General features: G+C 44.0%; 1 protein-coding gene across 2 annotated transcripts in view; it reads left to right on the top strand.

Moving 5' to 3' along the window:
• The window catches only part of KLHL25 (kelch like family member 25), a 58,251-nt gene that overhangs the window by 9,152 nt on the left and 30,333 nt on the right, over positions 1-18,766 (top strand). Inside the window, exons 2-3 of one of the 2 annotated variants that reach the window (XM_089687657.1) lie at positions 7,005-7,325; positions 14,409-14,497. The gene's annotated coding sequence lies outside the window, so the exon portion shown is untranslated. The remainder of the gene's footprint in view (positions 1-7,004; positions 7,326-14,408; positions 14,498-18,766) is intronic. The other variant, XM_089687658.1, reaches the window with a different exon arrangement.

Genomic DNA, 18,766 nt, shown 5'->3' with positions numbered 1-18,766 from the left:
AGGGGAATAGGTGAGGTTCGGGAGTTCACAAAGGACATTACATGGAGGTAGAAAAACTTACAATTTCATTAAAAAAAAAATACAGGGCCATTAAAGTTGTTGTAAACCCTTACTTATACCCAAAGAAGTGACTGGCCTTAGGTGATACACAGAGATGAAACAAATTCTCCTACATAAGTTGTATCTGTTTATCTGTAGCTGCCTGTCCCCTCTACATCCATTCAAAGTGCAGAATTTACACAGGAGCTCTCAGCTCTGAAAAGCAGGAGGCAGGAGCTAAAATGACTTCAGTGAGGAGAGCTCTGAGAGCTGATTGGAGAGAAGGGACCCCCCCTCCCCCCTTCACACAGCACAAAGGAACAGAGCAGAAACTGTCAATCCCCTGTCACCATTATTCTCTTGGTGTCAGGAAAATGTTGGAAGTAACTCATGCTTGCAGGAAACAGAAATTATAGTTAGGCTTCATGTGTGTTTTTTAAGCTAGAAGCGGTTATCAGCATTTTTTTTCTACTCCTAGAATCTGAATAGTGTTACCCTATGTGTCCATGCACACTATTTTAGGCTAGTAGTTTTTTTTTTTTTTTTTTTTTTTTTTTTTTCAAGCTTAGAAGCAGAAGAAAAATGTGTCTGTATAGTTTTTGGGAGTGTTTTTCCCAGAGAAAGTGTTAAACTCTCCTAACAGGTGTAATTTGTTTTTAGTTTTTTGTTTTGTTTTTTCCTACATGTACTGTAAAAACATTATTAAAATGCTGCTAAAAAATGCTATTACCGTTGTTTTTATCCAGCACTTTTTGAGCTTAAAAAAAACAAAAAACAAAAAAAAATGCTAGTGTGCATGGAGCCTTAGTGCTTTGGATTGAGACAAGTACACACTGAAGAGAGATTTGCTTTGTTCATATTTCATGTCTGAGGTTTACTACCATTTTAAGCAGTTGATGTTTATGGATTATTTTTGGTAAATAAGGAGATCATTTAGGCTTCATGTACACATGTTTAGGAGCTTTTGGCAATTTTTATTTATTATAATTATTTTTTTTGCCAAAGCCCCTGAGCTCAACTCAATTGAAGCCTATATATTCATGCACACATAGGCATTCACCAGAGTTTAGGAGCAGTTAAACGTTCCTGCAGCAAAAAAAAAAAAAATGCTAAAAGCAGCAAAAAAAGGTCGTAAATGTGCTTCTTTTAGCTGTTTATTCACTTGATTGGCCAGAGTATTTTCCATTAACATGACAAACCGCGCCTAACGTTTAACCGCGTTTACACACTTGTTTGGCCAAAACATTCCTCTCCTGAACGCAGAAGAATCGCGTTCAGGAGAGGAATGTTTTGGCCAAAAAAGTGTGTAAACGCGGGTAAACGTTAGGCGCGGTTTGTCATGTCAATGGAAAATACTCTGGCCAATCAAATGAATAAACGGCTGAACGCAGCACCACATTTACAACCTTTTTTGCCGCGTTTTTTAGTTTTTTGTTTTTTTTCTTTTGTTTGTTTTTTTCCCCCGCTGCCAGGAGAGCTTTAGTGTCTAGGGGGGAATATGTGTACACAAGGCCTTGGTGTCACTTTAATTCTTCAATAAATTGTGTGTATTTATGAGGTTGTCACTTTTCAGGCTTTAGATTGAAAGCTCAGCTCTTTGAGAGATAAATTAATGATTACTTAAACGGCAAATAAAGCCTTTTGGTTCTGGGAATGGAAATCAATAGGTTCCCAGGTCACTGGATTCTGATTTGGAAGCGTTTTACCTTGGTGAGCCCCCCTTCACTGTACTGCGGGGAAATCTCGGCACCCCCTGAACGGTTGTTTAGTGACACCTCTTGGGTCCAGTAAAAAAAAAAAAAAAAAAAAAAAAAAGATTAGTAGGGTAATCACAGCAGTAATAGGAGTAATTCATTTATCTCTGTATTTATGATCTCGGTGCAGACAGACACATTGATTTCTTTCATCCAGGAGGCTAATTCCAGCAAATCAATATAGACTGCAGCAAATGAAGAGGCAGATCAGATATACTGTATACAGTATTTATGATGGGTTTTTGTAGATATGGTTTCTATAGAAATAAATACTGTAGTGTGTTGGGGCTCATTCACACGGATATATGCATATTTTCCTAATGACAGGTTCTTGCTGGCAGAGTCTAATATGCACATAAAGTACTTGAATTTGTACACATTTATTATGCGTTTATGCGCATAAATTCTGCAGCTGTGTATATTTTTGTATGTAAATGAAACTGTGTGTATGGGCTGATTGATTATTGTAGTGCTGCATTCAGATCCATGCAAAACTATTTGCTGTACACCTCTAAACACAGGTTTTTTGTTTTTTTTTTGGGGGGGGGGGGGGCGCGGTCCATATGTATAAGCTCTTGGGCCTCGTTTTAGACTTGACATCACCAGAAACTCCTCCCAATGCGTTTTGTCCTCAGGAACAGGCTTGTTTAGACTTGCTCTGCTGTCTGAAGTGTGTTCTGCATTCAGGACTGTGCTTCAGACAATGATAGGCAGTGAGGAGGCGTTGGATCACCTCCTCGTTTGCCTGCTTTAACCCCCTAGCTAGGGCCCATTCACACATGTGCAACTTGTCATGGGACTTTCGGGGCCAAAGTCGCATGACAAGTCACACCCCATGTTTCCCAATGAGTACCATTCATGTCTGTTCGACTTCAAGTTGAAATGAGTTCCTGCACTACTTTGGTGCGACTTTCATGTGAACCTGAATGTTGCACCTGAATGATATGCATGCGACTGGTTTATGATTTTGGACAGCACAAACAATCATCCTCGGTCAAAGCCAAAGTTGCATCAAGTCGCAATGAAAATCGCACGATTTTGAAGTTGCACAAACGTAAGTGGAACTGGACAACCGTATACGATGCGCGTGCATGTGTACACCACCAGGCCACTGCCTCAGCAGCAACAGGGGGAGCAGTTGAGGGGCAGTAAAAATGTGGCTCAGCCGTGGGGTTTTACCACCCCTCAATCACAAGTGTAAATGAGGCCTTATAGTAAATATCTTAAGGCTCCATGCACACGGGGCGTTTTAATAACACTGGTAATGTTAGCTGTGTAACATCGCGTTAAAAATGAGTTGTTTTTTTTTTGTTCGCATTTTAGCATTAGCGTTTAGCTGTGTTTTTGTTTTTTTTTGTTTTTTTCTTCTGCGTTTTTTTTTTAGCTTTTTTTTTTTTTTTTTTTTTTTTTTTAAACAAAAAAAATTTTTTTTGCTCAAAAAAAAGTCCAAAAGCTCTGGTTTGCCATGTTTTGCTGCGTTTTTCAGCGTTTATTTCAGGTACTTATATAGCGCTGTCAATTTACGCAGCACTTTACATATATATATTGTACATTCACATCAGTCCCTAACCCTCAAGGAGCGTACAATCTAAAGTGTTAGAATGTTTTTACAGCTAAAAAACTCTAGAACCCACTTTTTTTTTTCCCCCAGCCAAAAACCGCTGATTAGTCTGTGTGCATGGACACATAGGATAACATGCTGGGGAGTTTACTGGCTGTAAAAATGTCCAGTGTGCATGAAGACGTAGAAGTATGCAGAATGTTTGTGTTACTGTCAGAGTTCTTTCTTTCTTTTGCTCTATGTAGGTTAAATAGTGCGGCTTACAAAGTGGTTATAGAGGCTGAATGCTATTTTATCTTCATGAATTCTATGCATGAAGGTACAAAAAGACCTTCAGTATGCAGCTCCTCCCTCGGCTCCCCTAATGCGTACCTGAGCCCCATCTCTCGATCCAGTGATTTGCATGAGAGCCTCGGTTCTCCAGGGACTCTCCATCCTCATTGGTTGAGACCGCAGTGGGAATTACTCTGATCTGTCCCAGAAGAAAAAAGGGGTAAAAGAGCAGCAAATTCATACTGCACACAGCTATACCGGGTGCCTGGGGGGTGGCGAGGGTGTGTGCACTTGAAATAGACAGCATGAAATGGACATCTTTTGACAGCGTCACGGCATAGAATTAATACTTTACCAAAGCTACAGGAAGACTGGAAGGAACAGACCCCATTGGAACCATAATGCACAGGGGGTCGCGGAGAAGCCTTAAACACAACCAATTTGATGAGCCCATATAGCCTTGGCAAACATCCCAGCTTCAGAGCGTCTCCTTGCACATAGGAAGGCTTCCAACTTAAACGCGTTCAGGCCGCTCATTATATAGCCTGTTTCTGGCACTTTCCTGAAAGGTTCCGTTGGTCACACCCAGCCACTTCACTGGCAAACAACGTCTTCTCTCGTAATATCATACTTTTGCCACAAATCGATCACCTTTAGCCTAGAGAAATGATATCAATGTTATTTCTCATGCTTATGGCATCTGGGCAACGATGCTTTATTGTAAAGATTCCCCAAGAAACAAAGGGTCCAAGTCCAAAATATTTCATAGGCATTACACCCCCCCCCCGGTCCTGTCATCTTTTTAGTTGGAGCTCAAGCTCCTGTTTTTAACACCCATCCTTGACGCTCATGTAAAGGAGACATAAATCACTCCCTGGTTATCTCTCACTTTGACTATTGTAACTCCCTCCTCATTCGCCTACCTGATCGCAGGCTATCCCCTCTTTAGTCTATCATGAATACTGCTGCCAGACTCATCCACCTTACCAACTGTTCCATATCTGCCATCCCTCTCTACCAATCCCTCCACTGGCTTCCCATTGCCCAATGAGTAAAATTCAAAACATTAACAATAAAGTATAAAGCCATTTATAACTCTGCCCCAAATTACATCACCGATCTTGTCTCCAAATATCACCCAAACCGTACTCTCCGCTCTACGCACGACCTCCTGCTCTCCAGCTCCCTTGTTTCAGTTGACTCGTACAGGCACAGTCACATACCTGTACGTTGGCAGGGTCTACAGGTTTTAGGGCGCATGCGTTCTTCACTCCCCTCCCCAACTCCTGCTGTGATTGGACACAGCTGGGTTTTGTCAACAGGTGTCAGCCAGTGATCCATGGCTGATACCTGCTGATTGCTTGTGTCCAATCACAGCCCAGAGCCATGTGTTGACAAACACATAGGGCTCTGTACAGAGGGAATGACCATGTATTAAATTAAATAGAAATTCCAGTATATATATACCATAGGTTTTTAAACACTATAGCTTTCACACAAACCAATCCATATACACTTATTGGGATTTTTTTTTTAACTGAAGATTTGTAGCAGAATACACTTTTGGCCCTAATTTTTTTTAAAGAAATTTATTTTTTTATTGGATGTTTTATAGCAGAAAGTTAAAAAAAAAAAATATATATATATACCGTATTTTCCGGCGTATAAGACGACTTTTTTTGACCCTTGAAAATCTTCTCAAAAGTCGGGGGTCGTCTTATACGCCGGTATACGGCATGCTGACACTTTTTAGGGGGGGGCGGTGCGGTAACGCCGCCCCCCCCCCTCCAACGGAAGGGAAACTAAGTACAGGGGTGGGCAGGGGCTTCTGTTTCTTACCTGGCTCCGGTCCCACGACGATCCGGTCCAGGAAACGCGGCTGCTCCTTCCTACAGTTCGGCCACTGGATGTTCGCGCGGCTGCTCGGCTCCGCCTCCTCACCGGTGATTGGCCGCCAGAACTGTAGCTCAGGAAAGGCACACAGGCGGCCAATCACCGGCGAGGAGGCGGAGCCGAGCGGCCCCGCGAAAATCAAGTGAAAGTAAGTGTGCCGTGCACAGGTGCTGCTGCAACCATATATGCTGGCTGCAGCAGCACCATACTGAACAGGGGTCAGCAAGTGTCATTGGTGTCAGTGGGAGGAATAGTGCCCCATCATTGGTGTCGCTGATACCAATGATGGGGCATTATTCCTCCCACCAACACAAACGATGGGGCACTTTTCCTCCCCCCCACTGACACCAATGATGGGGCGCTATTCCCCCCACTGATACTAATGATGGGGCGCTATTCCCGCCACTGATACCAATGATGGGGCACTATTCCTGCCACTGACACCAATGATGGGGCACTATTCCTGCCACTGACACCAATGATGGGGCGCTATTCCTCCCACTGACACCAATGATGGGGCGCTATTCCTCCCACTGACACCAATGATGGGGCGCTATTCCTCCCACTGACACCAATGATGGGGCGCTATTCCTCCCACTGACACCAATGATGGGGCGCTATTCCTCCCACTGACACCAATGATGGGGCGCTATTCCTCCCACTGACACCAATGATGGGGCGCTATTCCTCCCACTGACACCAATGATGGGGCGCTATTCCTCCCACTGACACCAATGATGGGGCGCTATTCCTCCCACTGACACCAATGATGGGGCGCTATTCCTCCCACTGACACCAATGATGGGGCGCTATTCCTCCCACTGACACCAATGATGGGGCGCTATTCCTCCCACTGACACCAATGATGGGGCGCTATTCCTCCCACTGGTGTGCATTGGAAGAGGGGTAGTCTTATACGGCGAGTATAGCCAAAACACTACATTTTAACAGGAAAAACAGGGGGGTCGTCTTATACGCCCAGTCATCTTATACGCCGGAAAATACGGTATATTTTACTTTCTGCTATAAAATAACCATATATAAAAACGAAGACCGAAAATCTTGAGGGAAAAAAAAAAATATAGATTTTTGTCACTTCCTGCTATAAAATATATATATATTTTATAGCAGAAAGTGACATAAATCTATATATTTTTTTTTTTTTCCGTCAAGATTTTCGGTCTTTGTTTTATATGAGAAAATAAGAGCCAGTGGTGATCAAATACCATCAAAAGAAAGCTCTATATGTGTGAAAAATTACATAAATTTAATTTGGGTACAGTGTTGCATGACCGTGCAAATACCAGATAAAGTAGTGCAGTGCTGAATAGAAAAAAAAATGGCCTGAAGGGGGTAAAACCTTCCAGTGGTCAGGTAGTTAACACTCTTTAATATCCTTTTTGTAGCAAATTTTGCCAGCTTTTACCTATATACATAACATGGTAATTTTACGTCCTATTTTCTTTCCTTCTTTTTGAATGCAGTGTTCTAGGATGGTTCTGTAAAATAAAAGAAAACCGGAAGTAAGAGCACAATGCACAAAGAGAAGCATGCTGTCACCCTGGAGGCCGGGATATAAAAGATGTCAAACAGGCAATGAAAATGCAGAACATTCTTTCCCTCAGACCCAAAGAGCAGCACATTCCTGACGTTCCACTGAGGTCTGGACTAAACAGAATGTGCTTGTTGCTACAAATTTATACCTAGTGTAGACAGTCACGGGGAAAATGGGCTCAGCGAAATCGCAGGACTAACTGAACATAAACCAAAGCTCATCTAAAATACCCCGTACAACGCTACAGCGGGTAAGTTTACTATTGGATTTGCAGCAGATGTGTATGAGTGAAGGTGGCGTCTGCTGGCAGAGACAGCACAATGTTTTCCATTGTTTGTACAGCCTAGACATATGAAGCAATCAGTACAAGATCGTTTCTGATGTAGGAAAGATCAGTCTTGGGGGGAGATTTACCAAAACTGCAGAGTGCAGCATGTGTTGCAGCTGTGCATGGTAGCCAATCAGCTTCTAACTTCAGTTTGTTCAATTAAGCTTTGGCAATAAAACCCGAAGCTGATTGGTTTCTATGCAGAGCTGCACCAGATTTTACACTTTCCAGTTTTAGTAAATACACCCCTTCATCTCTTTTTTTTTTTTTTTTTACCACTGGCCCTCCAGAGGATTTATGCGCCCCCCCCCTCCCCTTCCTGAACAGGCCATTTTTTGCGCTATAACACTATGTTTATGTAGCTGACAGTTGCACAGTCATGCAACGTTGCATCCATATTAAATTTGCTCCTTTTTATTTTTTTCCCCCCACAAATAGAGCTTAATTTCGGTGGTATTTGATCACCTCTGCATTTTAAAATTTTTGTGCTAGGAAAAAAAAAAAAAAGCCCGACAATTTTGAAAAATAAAAACCCAATATTTTTGACCTTTTTGCTATAAAACACGTCCAGAATTTCTTCATAAGTCAGTGACTTATAGCGGGACTGCAGCGGGCATTCTGACACTGGGTGGGAACTGACTAACTGCCGTTGACATCCCAATGACACTAAGGCAGTGATCAATGCTAATAAAAAGCACTGACACTGTACTAATGACACTTGGCAGGAAGATGTTGACATCTGGGACAATCAAAGGGTTAACAGTGTGCTGTTTTACATGTGCTATGTGTGTTTGATTAGGGAAACATGCTGCTGTGTATTTCACTGCTGTGCACAGCAGCATGAGAAATACGCAGCAGCATGTCCTTGCTGGCAGGATAAAGACATGTTTACATACAGGTCTTTCCCGTGTCAGCCTTACTCTGCGATCGCCGGGTGCTGGTGGGGAATCTCTGTCCGGGACTCAGTGATTGACATCCCTAGCCGCCAATGGCTTTGCGGGTAGGGAGGCATGCACACACCCCCTACCCGGATATGCAAATTGTGTGTGTGTGTGTGTGTGTGTGTGTGTGTGTATATATACATGATTTTGTGCAGCCCTGCCACCCTGTAGCAGTAGTTCTTCTATAGGGCGGTGGGAAAGCAATTAAACCTGCTTTTATCCCGTATTATTCCTATAGGCTGCTGGTCTGCACCATTATCAGGAACAATGGTAGTGCACCATTTCCCATGCAAGATAATGGGTTTGATTTGCTAATGGCAAGCAGGCTGCACTTTGGAAGCGTAGTTGCTCCAGAGCTTTGCAAAGTGAAGCTTTGCCACATTTTCTAAGAATGCCCAATCACGTGCAACAAAAATGTAAAAAAAAAAATTTTGCTTGCTCATGATTGGATAATGGAAGTCAGAAGAGCTTCCCTACATTTACTAAGCTCGGGAGTAACTGCATTTGCAGAGTGCCCAATCTATTTGCCATTAGTAAATCCACTCCAATATATGAAGAACATAATGAGTTTCTTCCTTCGTATACTGGCAGAATGTCAATTCATGAAGTGTTAGTCCAAGTACAATGATCGTTTAGATGGTGAATTAAATTTTATTTTTAATATCCAAACCAAAATCCCCCCTCAATCCATGTCTCCATGCTTTATTTTGTAGAGAAATCACTTTGAAAACCCCCCCCCTAACAGCTCTAGCCTCGGCCATCTTGAGTAAGGGCAGATGATTCATGTAACAACTTTCTGGATGGGTGAGCTTAGCTTAGAAAGCCCCTTCTTCAGGTAAAGGGGAAAAAAGAAAGCTTTGACTCCTAGGATGAATAACATCATTTTGGCCTAGGCCAGAAACCAGGATGTAACTGAAGAAATGTAAAAAAAAACTTTTAAAGTAAGTAAATTATAATAAATCTTTGTATCTACACTACTCAAAAAAATTAAAGGAACACTTTTTAATCAGAGTATAGCATCAAGTCAATTAGACTCCTTGCATATTGATCTGGTCAGTTAAGTAGCAGGGGGGGATGTTAATCAGTTTCAGTTGCCTTGGTGTTAATGAGAGTAACAGGTGCAGTAGATGGGCAACAATGAGATGGCCCTCAAAACAGGAATAGTTTTACAGGTGGAGACTGTTTTTTCACTAGTTTTGCATTTGGCTAGGGTCAATGTCACTACTAGTAGCATGAGGAGATACCTGGACCCTACAGAGGTTGCTCAGGCAGTCCAACTCCTCCAGGATGGCACATCAATACGTCCCATTGCCAGAAGGTTTGCTGTGTCTCCCAGCACAGTCTCAAGAGCATGGAGGAGATTCCAGGAGAGAGGCAGTTATTCTAGGAGAGCTGGACAGAGCCGTAGAAGGCCCTTAACCCATCAGCAGGACCGGTATCTGCTCCTTTGTGCAAGGAGGAACAGGATGAGCACTGCCAGAGCCCTACAAAATGACCTCCATCAAGCCACTGGTGTGAATGTCTCTGACCAAACAATCAGAAACAGACTTCATGAGGGTGGCCTGAGGGCCCAACATCCTCTAGTAGGCCCTGTGCTCACTGCCCGGTACCATAGAGCTCGAATGGCATATGCCATTGAGAATCAGAATTGGCAGGTCCACCACTGGTACCCTGTGCTTTACAGATGAGAGCAGGTTCACCCTGAGCACATATAACAGACATGGAAGGGTCTGGAGAAGCCATGTAGAATGTTATGCTGCCTGTAACATGGTTCAGCATGACCGTTTTGGTGGTGGGTCAGTGATGGTCTGGGGAGGCATATCCATGGAGGGACGCACAGACCTCTACAGGCTAGACAATGGCACCCTGACTGCCATCAGGTAATGGGATGAAATCCTTGGACCCATTGTCAGACCCTACGCTGGTGCAGGGGGTCCTGGGTTCCTTCCGATGCACGGCAATGCCCGGCCTCATGTGGCGAGAGTATGCAGGCAGTTCCTGGAGGATGAAGGAATTGATACCATTGAATGGCCCCCACACTCGCCTGACCTAAATCCAATAGAACACCTCTGGGATATCATGTTTCCATCCATCTAACGCCACCAGGTTGCACCTCAGACTGTCCAGGAGTTCAGGGATGCCCTGGTCCAGATCTGGGAGGAAATACCCCAGGACACCATCCGTCGTCTCATTAGGAGCATGCCCCAACGTTGTCAGGCATGCATACAAACACGTGGGGCTACACAACAACTGAGGACCATTTTGAGTTGCTGCAATGAAATTTCAGCAAAATGGACTCTTCTGCTGCATCATTTTTTCCCTTTGATTTTTGGGGTGTCTTTGAATTCAGTCCTCTGTAGGTTGATAATTTTCATTTCCATCAAATAATGGGGCATCCTTATGTTCCTAACACATTACCCAGTCCATATCAGTATAGAGATCCAGCATGAGATTTTTCCCCATTGAGATCTGATGTGTTTTCAAAGTGTTTTTTTCAAAGTGTATTTACGAAGGCTAGCAGCATAAGGATTAAAAATAGTTAGTGATTAGTAATTATGTTCTTTAAAAAACAAAAAAGTCATACTGCTCTGTGCAGTGGTTTTGTACCGGGCAGCCATAGCACTCTTGGCTAGTACTCCCCCCCAATAACAAGCCACTTGCTATGGGGGCACTGGTGTGTGATCATTCCCAAACCCCGCTCTGTGTGTCCTTAAGACACATAAAGCCATACCCAAACCAAAGTGTTAGCTGGAGTTTGGTTTCAATTTTGTTAGTGTATCTTAATCTGCTAGTATATCTAACATTCCCCTCCCCTCAGACTGACAGTGCTGCTCTCTGCTGTGTCCCCTGCTCCTTCAACCAGAGTGGGGGCACTTTAATACAGGAGGTGTGTTACTGGCCAGATCACCAGGTGAAAACAGAGGGGGGAATAAAGCCAAAGAAAAGAAATCTCATGCAGCCACCACATCTAATGATTGGTAAGCTGCAATAAAGTACATTTGTGGGTATATCAACATGCATCACACCACAAAAACTATACTGTTCTTGAAAAAGAAAAAAAGGAAGGCAGAAATGTTGGGATTTTTCAGGTGCTACAGAATCATAACATCTACTCAAAAGAAATATCTTGGGTCTAGACATACGTGCAACTTTGTTTGCATGATCATATCATCAATATATTGAGTTTAGTCCAAGACAAATTCTCTACCAAGCTAGTATCCCTCTCATCCTTTATATGTGTCATATGTACACTTTATCATTTTTTCCCACATATAGCCCCATTGTGGATTATGTCTAGACCAGAGGTCTCCAAACTTTCTAAAAGTGCCAGTTTACTGTCCTTCAGACTCTATGTAGCTGGACTGTGGCCTATGGGAATAGAAAATGCTCTGACTTCAGTGGAAGTAAACGGCGCCCCATCATTAGTTTAAGTGGGAGGAATGGCGCCCCATCATTGGTGCCAGTGGGAAGGAATGGTGCCCCATCGTTGGTGCCAGTGGGAAGGAATGGCGCCCCATCGTTGGTGCCAGTGGGAAGGAATGGCGCCCCATCATTGGTGCCAGTGGGAAGGAATGGCGCCCCATCATTGGTGCCAGTGGGAAGGAATGGTGCCCCATCGTTGGTGTCAGTTGTGGATGGAGCCATGCTCTAAGGGGCAGATAGAGGTAAGAAAAGGGCCACAGTTTGGAGTTCACTTTTTTTTAGTTTTGTTTTTTATACAAAAAAAAATTATTTTTAACGAAAGTGATTCTTATGTTAGTGAATAAAGGATTTCTTAGATGTTGCTGTATGTGTTATGATTCTAACCAGCACCTGAAAAGTCCCAAACATTTTCTCCTTTTTTTCTTTTTTTTAAAGCAATGGAACTGTCAATGTTGGTGGGAGCTTGAAAGAGTCTTACTGCCGAGAGATTTTCTTTCACTTGGCATCATCATAATCCTGCTCAGTTGCATGCATCCTGTGATTGCCTTACAGAATAGCTGGTAATCACGCCACCGCACTTAAAAGAAAACTGCGGGAAGCACACTACATATGGTCATAAATATGGAAAATGAGCAATTTATTTATGTAAAAATATTTTTCTCTATCCTTCAAGGAGGGACACGGCTCTATAGATTTTATACCGTGGATTATATTGTACCCTATAGGAGGATTTGGACACAAAGTAAAATTAATGGGGTCAGTGCACTATAGGCTCTAACCACATCCCTACCAAGTGTGTTCACTTCAGCTCTTCTGAATTAAGACTTTTTTGGCTAAGATTTTCTTTATTTAATTGGTAACTCTACTTTTGTGGAAAAAAATATAGCATATACCAGTGGTCTCCAAACTGTTGCCCATGTAGCTCTTTGCCTACCTTATCTGGCCCTTTGGGTACCACTCCCCCCACCGTCGCCAGTGATGGGGCGCTATTCCCCCCACCGTCGCCAGTGATGGGGCGCTATTCCCCCCCACCGTCGCCAGTGATGGGGCGCTATTCCCCCCCACCGTCGCCAGTGATGGGGCGCTATTCCCCCCCACCGTCGCCAGTGATGGGGCGCTATTCCCCCCCACCGTCGCCAGTGATGGGGCGCTATTCCCCCCACCGTCGCCAGTGATGGGGCGCTATTCCCCCCACCGTCGCCAGTGATGGGGCGCTATTCCCCCCACCGTCGCCAGTGATGGGGCGCTATTCCCCCCACCGTCGCCAGTGATGGGGCGCTATTCCCCCCCACCGTCGCCAGTGATGCCAGGATGTTTTCTATTCCCACTGGCCACTGTTCAGCCCCCTTAAAGTTTGAAGAACAGTAAACAGGCCCTTTGGTTAAAAGGTTTGAAGACCCCTAGCATATACAGTTGTGACACAAATCATATTGTAATTGAATGTTATTAAAAATGACCTTTCCTTTTTAATCTGCAGCTCTGTTCTTTTCTGTAAAATGCAATGTTCTCTACACCTTCTGTGTACAGAACTACCCCAGAAATTTCCATTCCCTGCTTGTGTGATTGGCTTACTGCTTTTTCTAGAAATTTGCATGAAGATACAAGTCCGATTTTGAGCATCCCCTGCAACAAAAATGTTGGGGAGATACTCCCAAAGGCACATCGTATCTAAAGGGATGCAGACCCTACCACTTTCCTCATTAGAGCCCTGCATGTGCAGCAGCTGATTGATTATAAATTCACTCCCATTTACATTCATTTTGCACATGGACACAGACAACAGCTAAATCTTCAGAATAACAAAAGGTAGGAATCTGCTACAAAGTTTAAAACCCCCGCAATGTACATAGGACACTCAGAGGGAATGTTTTTGTTTTTTTTTTTTGTTCATTTGTTTTTCTCAACAAAAATTGGGTTTTTTTGTTTTTTTTTTTTAAAGTGAGGCATGACCAAAGCTTAGCTGAGGGACTCTCAAGGGTCACAGGAGTACATTTGCTTTTAATCTCCCATGGCCAAGAATTAGCTGATAAGTCTATTGGCTACTATTAGCTGATGAGGTAGAGCAGTGCCAGGCTCCAAAAGAATCCTGACTGTATTGTCGGGATCCCCCCAGTTGCCAGATTGACAGGCACCTTTCAATGTACAGTTGAGAGTTTGAGCCAGTTATACCCACCCCCTACCCAGTCTGGCGCTTCAGCTGGCCCTGGAAGAATATGAAGTTATTCAAAAAGGTAACTTTTCCAGGTTTAACTTGTATCTGCTTGTGGGGACTGAATTGCCATCTTACCTGCTTGGTGATCAAATACCACCAAAACCTCTATTTCTGTGATTTAAAAAAAAATTCATTTGGGTACAGCGTTGCATGACCACGCAGTTACCAGTTAAAGTAGCTCAGTGCTAAATCGCAAAAAAGGGTCTGATCATGAAGGCGGGGTAAAACCTTCTGTTTATATTACCCGTGTGGGTGTAATAGGCAGGAAAAGGAGTCCCCTATTAAATAAATATGACATTTTCCTAAGCCATCAACAGCCAGATTCTCTACCGGCGAATAAATGGGTTAATTTCAGAAGACTGTTGTGCATGATGTGAGAGAGTTTTGACCTTTTTTCATTTACTTAGCAAATTCAATTTCCTATTGCAGGTCCGATGGAGCATTGCAAATCGGGTTTAGTCATATTATTAGCCTACCACAGTGCCTCTCAGCTGCTGTCTTTGAGTCCCTCTGCAGTTGTAAGTAGATGTTTGAGAACCCCTTAGCAGTTTTCTGCTTATATGGTTCCTAAAATGTGTTGTGATGCTTAGTCCTCATGCACACGGGGAGTTTTTTTTTTTTTTCACCAAAAATATTTTTTTGCTCAAGAAAAATCCAAAAATGCTGGTTTGTGGCATTTTACCACGATTTTCAGCGCTGGAGCCTTTTTGCAGCTAAAAAAACGTTTACAGTCTGTGTGCATGGACACATAGGATAACATGCTGGGTGGTTTACTAGCTGTAGAAAAAAAGGTAAAATAAAAGTCAAAAGCCAAAAACAGCCGCTGTAAAAACGTCCCGTGTGCATGAGGACTAAGTAGCCTTATACTAAACTTACACACATGAAAGACTTTGCTGCTCCTCTTAAAAGTGATCCGAGGTGGATTGCTTTTCAAATGAGTTTGACAGACGATGAGGAGGTGATCTATGGTAGGTGTAGGCCCACTCATTTTGAATGGGTCACATTCGGTGGCCGTACTGCCCACTGTGGAAGGGGGAGGGGTCATTTTGGCCACTGGCCTTTAGCCATCTTAATGGGGTTGTTAAGGGTGGTAAATGCTGCTGAACAGTCTGTTTTTACTTCCCCCCCCCCCCGACTGCAAGTGTAAATAAGCCCTAAATTATACCCCTCAACCTACCCCCCCCCCCTTCTGATCTTCTGATGAAATATCTATTGCCTGTTTTTTCTTGGGGATAGGCTAACACACAGTAATATTGACATGGTCATACTATCATCATTCTGGTGGTTTGGGTTGGAATGGTTTGGGTGGGCGTTACAACTCATGTCCAATTCTAAAGACTTGGCTACTGGTTCTTTTACAGTGATGTTAGTAGGAAGGGCAGCAAGAAGACTGGATGGAGACCAACACGAACAGTGGTTTCAGTTGTGACAACCAGAACAAGAGGAAAGGAAGATGTGGGAGTAGGGTAATTTTTTGCTGTGTTCTAGCTTATGCCCTAGAAAAGTGACCAAGAGATTCTTCAACGGGGGTTATAGTATATCTGATTATGGGACTGAATAGGCAGGTATACAGATCTTTTCTTCATAGGGTTGGATACTTTAGGCTTAGAATGGGGGGTGGGAGTAGAGTTGGCCTTAAAGTGTTACTAAACCCACAATAGTAAAAGCAGTCTGTAGATGCAGTAAAGCATGCTTGTTATACTTACTGTAAAACCTAAGGGGTTAAGCCTCTGCATTGTGTAAAAAGGCTGTTTGATCCTGTCTTCTCCCATCCTCTCCTTTTTACTGTCCCCAATCCATCTATTGATAGCGCAGAGCCCTATGAGGCACTCTGCACTTGCTCAGCTTTGTGTGCATTGCTAGCGGGTTTTTTTTCTTTTGGGAGGGTGCATGTGATCGGCACAGGGCCAATCAGCACTGTGCAGACAGAGGCTCAGGGGTCATGCAGCCTCATAGGACAGTCAGAGGAGAATGAAAACTCCTCCATGATTAACCAGTGCTCGGCCAGACACGATAGAAGTCACAAAGCTGCAATATACTGCTGATGAAAAAGGGTGTTTAGCAGTTTATTTTTACTAAAATAATTGCTTTTCAATGTTGTGTTTACTGTGGGAGAGCGGGTATAGCGAATGCCGGGTCCGGGGAGAGCGGGTATAGCGAATGCCGGGTCCGGGGAGAGCAGGTATAGCGAATGCCGGGTCCGGGGAGAGCGGGTATAGCGAATGCCGGGTCCGGGGAGAGCTGAAGGAATTCCGCATTGAGAGCCAATTTCAAGCCTCAGTCCCACCAAAATTGCTGTGGCATGATCTATAGCAGGTTGTTCACACCAGGCATCTGAAGTATATACAGTTTTAAATACCACCTAATAGCTTCACAGGTATTTATTATTATTATTATTATTATTATACAGGATTTATATAGCACCAACAGTTTGCTCAGCACTTTACAATATAACGGGAGACAATACAGCAACAATACAGTTCAATACAAGAGAGATAGGAGGGCCTGATCCTGGGAGCTTAGCGATCTGATTAACAGATACCGAAAGCATTTGTCTGAAGTTGTTCGCAGTAGAGAAGGTTCCACAGCTTTTTTCTATCAATGATCTTGATTGTTTAAACAAGCTAAGCAGTAAAGATAGGCGGTGAGACAATTTCATTCCAACACCTCTGCATTCTTCAAAAGATAGGATAAAAATTGAAGATGACATTCTTTCTGATCTTCTGTCGAGTTGAGGAACTATCTTTGCGGAAATCTTTCTCATTCCTAAATCCTCTGTTGGAATCTGCCTGTTCATGTTCAATTCTTCTGCCATCATTCATACTCAGTCATGGGAGGAATACAGTGGGGAGTGGGAGTATCAGGCCTCCCCTGGACACTGCAGACCTGTGGGATCATCTATCAGCCCTGCCTCCCCACCACCATCCACTGTAGAGAGCTTCAGGAGCTCCGACCCTCAGAGCAGCCTACAGCCTGGCCGGGCACACTGCATGCTGGGAGTTGTAGTCCTTCCCCGTCCCCGACCTGCCGCCTCCACAGGAGCTGACTACAATCCCGGCAGGCTGTGCGGGGGAAGGACTACCACTCCCAGCATACAGTGCACCCAGCCAGGCTGTAAGCTGCTCTGGGGGTCGGAGCTCTCCGCAGTGGATGGTGGTGGGGAACCAGGGCTGAGAGATGATCCTGGATGACGGCAGTGTGCAGGGGAGGCAGGGATCTCTGTCACAGAGGTGGAAGAGGGAAGGAAAATGCGGCTGCGAGGAGGATACTTACCAGCAGTACATGCCCCCCCCCCCTTCCCTCGGTCTCCACCCCTCCGCCAAGCCTGGCGAGTGATCTCCATCCTTCTACTGTGTATACTATGGGGGGGGGGGGGGGCAAGCTGACAGACTGACCTGAGACTGACCCATACCACTAACTAACCTAGGCACAGCTCATACCACTGACACCTCCTTGCCGCTCGTACCACTAGCTGACGCGGCTCGTACCACTAGCTGACGCGGCTCGTACCACTAGCTGACGCGGCTCGTACCACTAGCTGACGCCTTCACAGAAAGATGTGGCCGACCACTAAGTTCCGCCCAGCAAACGTTGGTGCACTAGAGACAGTGGGGGTGCACTGGGGAGGGGGCGCGGTGATTTCTGTGTTGCCTAGGGCAGCACAATACATAAATACACCGCTGCATTCAGTCTTTGACCTGCACATGTGAGGGTTCGCACTCTTTCCACATTTGCATCTATCCTTTTGCGATTTAGGCTTCCCACCTCTTGCATCATCATGGATATTTTCCCACCCCTCCTTAAACTGCCGATGCCATTTAAAAACACTTTTTTTTTTTTTCCATGGAATGTTTACCATAAGCCTGTTGTGACAGACACACACGTGTTATTTCTTCTACTACAATCCATAAAGACTGAGTCAACTGGTCTACGACCCAGGGCAAGGTAGAACATGCTCGAGTGCGAATAACTTCTGTAGTTCACCACCACAGTGCTATGCCGCAGATAATCCAGGATTACATTCACACCTCGTATAATAAAGTGAGATGTTTTGTGTATTTCATATTCTAACGTTGCATGAAGATCAAGGGAGATATTTACTAAATCTGGAGCAGCTGTGCATGATGGCCAATCCGCTTCTAACATCAAAACAGTGTTGATGAGGGAATCCTTCCCGCAGCACTATTGTGTTCTCCCGGCGGCAAGCCTTCCTGGTCAGCAGAACGCAGTGATGACTGCTAGTGGCTATGGACGCCGGCAGTAATTGCATATAAAAAAAATCCGACTGGTTGGATCAATGGATTGACTTGAGTACAACCAGCCTCTGTGCTAAGCCAACCAAGCTTTGATACATCTGTTGGCAGGTTGATTGTACTCAAGTCAATCCCATCAATCTACTTGGGTACAGCCAACCTGTCAACATTTTTTTTACATTCAATTACTGATGGTGGCTATAGCTGCTAGCAATAATCATTGTGTTTTGCCAGCCAGGAAGGCTCCCCACCAGCAGAATGTAATAATGCTGCTGGAAGGATTCCCCATCAACACTGACTGTTTTGATGGGAGAGTTGAGCGATTTTTTTGTTTCCTTCCATCTCTGGTACACAGAGTAGGTAAGTATGGGATGTTTGTTTCTTTTTAAAAAATAAAAATGTATCCTTGAGTTGCTTTTAAGTAAGCTGAAATATATTAAATATCTGTTCTTGGGTTTGGATACGTGCAAATGGCACATTTGCTATTGTAAAACAACCTAGGGAGCAATCTTTATACAGTGGGTGTAAAAAAGA

The sequence above is a fragment of the Staurois parvus genome, unplaced genomic scaffold (genome assembly GCF_062004578.1).
Source record: "Staurois parvus isolate SC_StPar_1 unplaced genomic scaffold, SC_StPar_1.0 ptg000432l, whole genome shotgun sequence".
NCBI classification, from domain to species: domain Eukaryota; kingdom Metazoa; phylum Chordata; class Amphibia; order Anura; family Ranidae; genus Staurois; species Staurois parvus.
The sequence above is the reverse complement of the archived record's forward strand: the minus strand, read 5'-3'. Positions and strand labels throughout refer to the sequence as shown.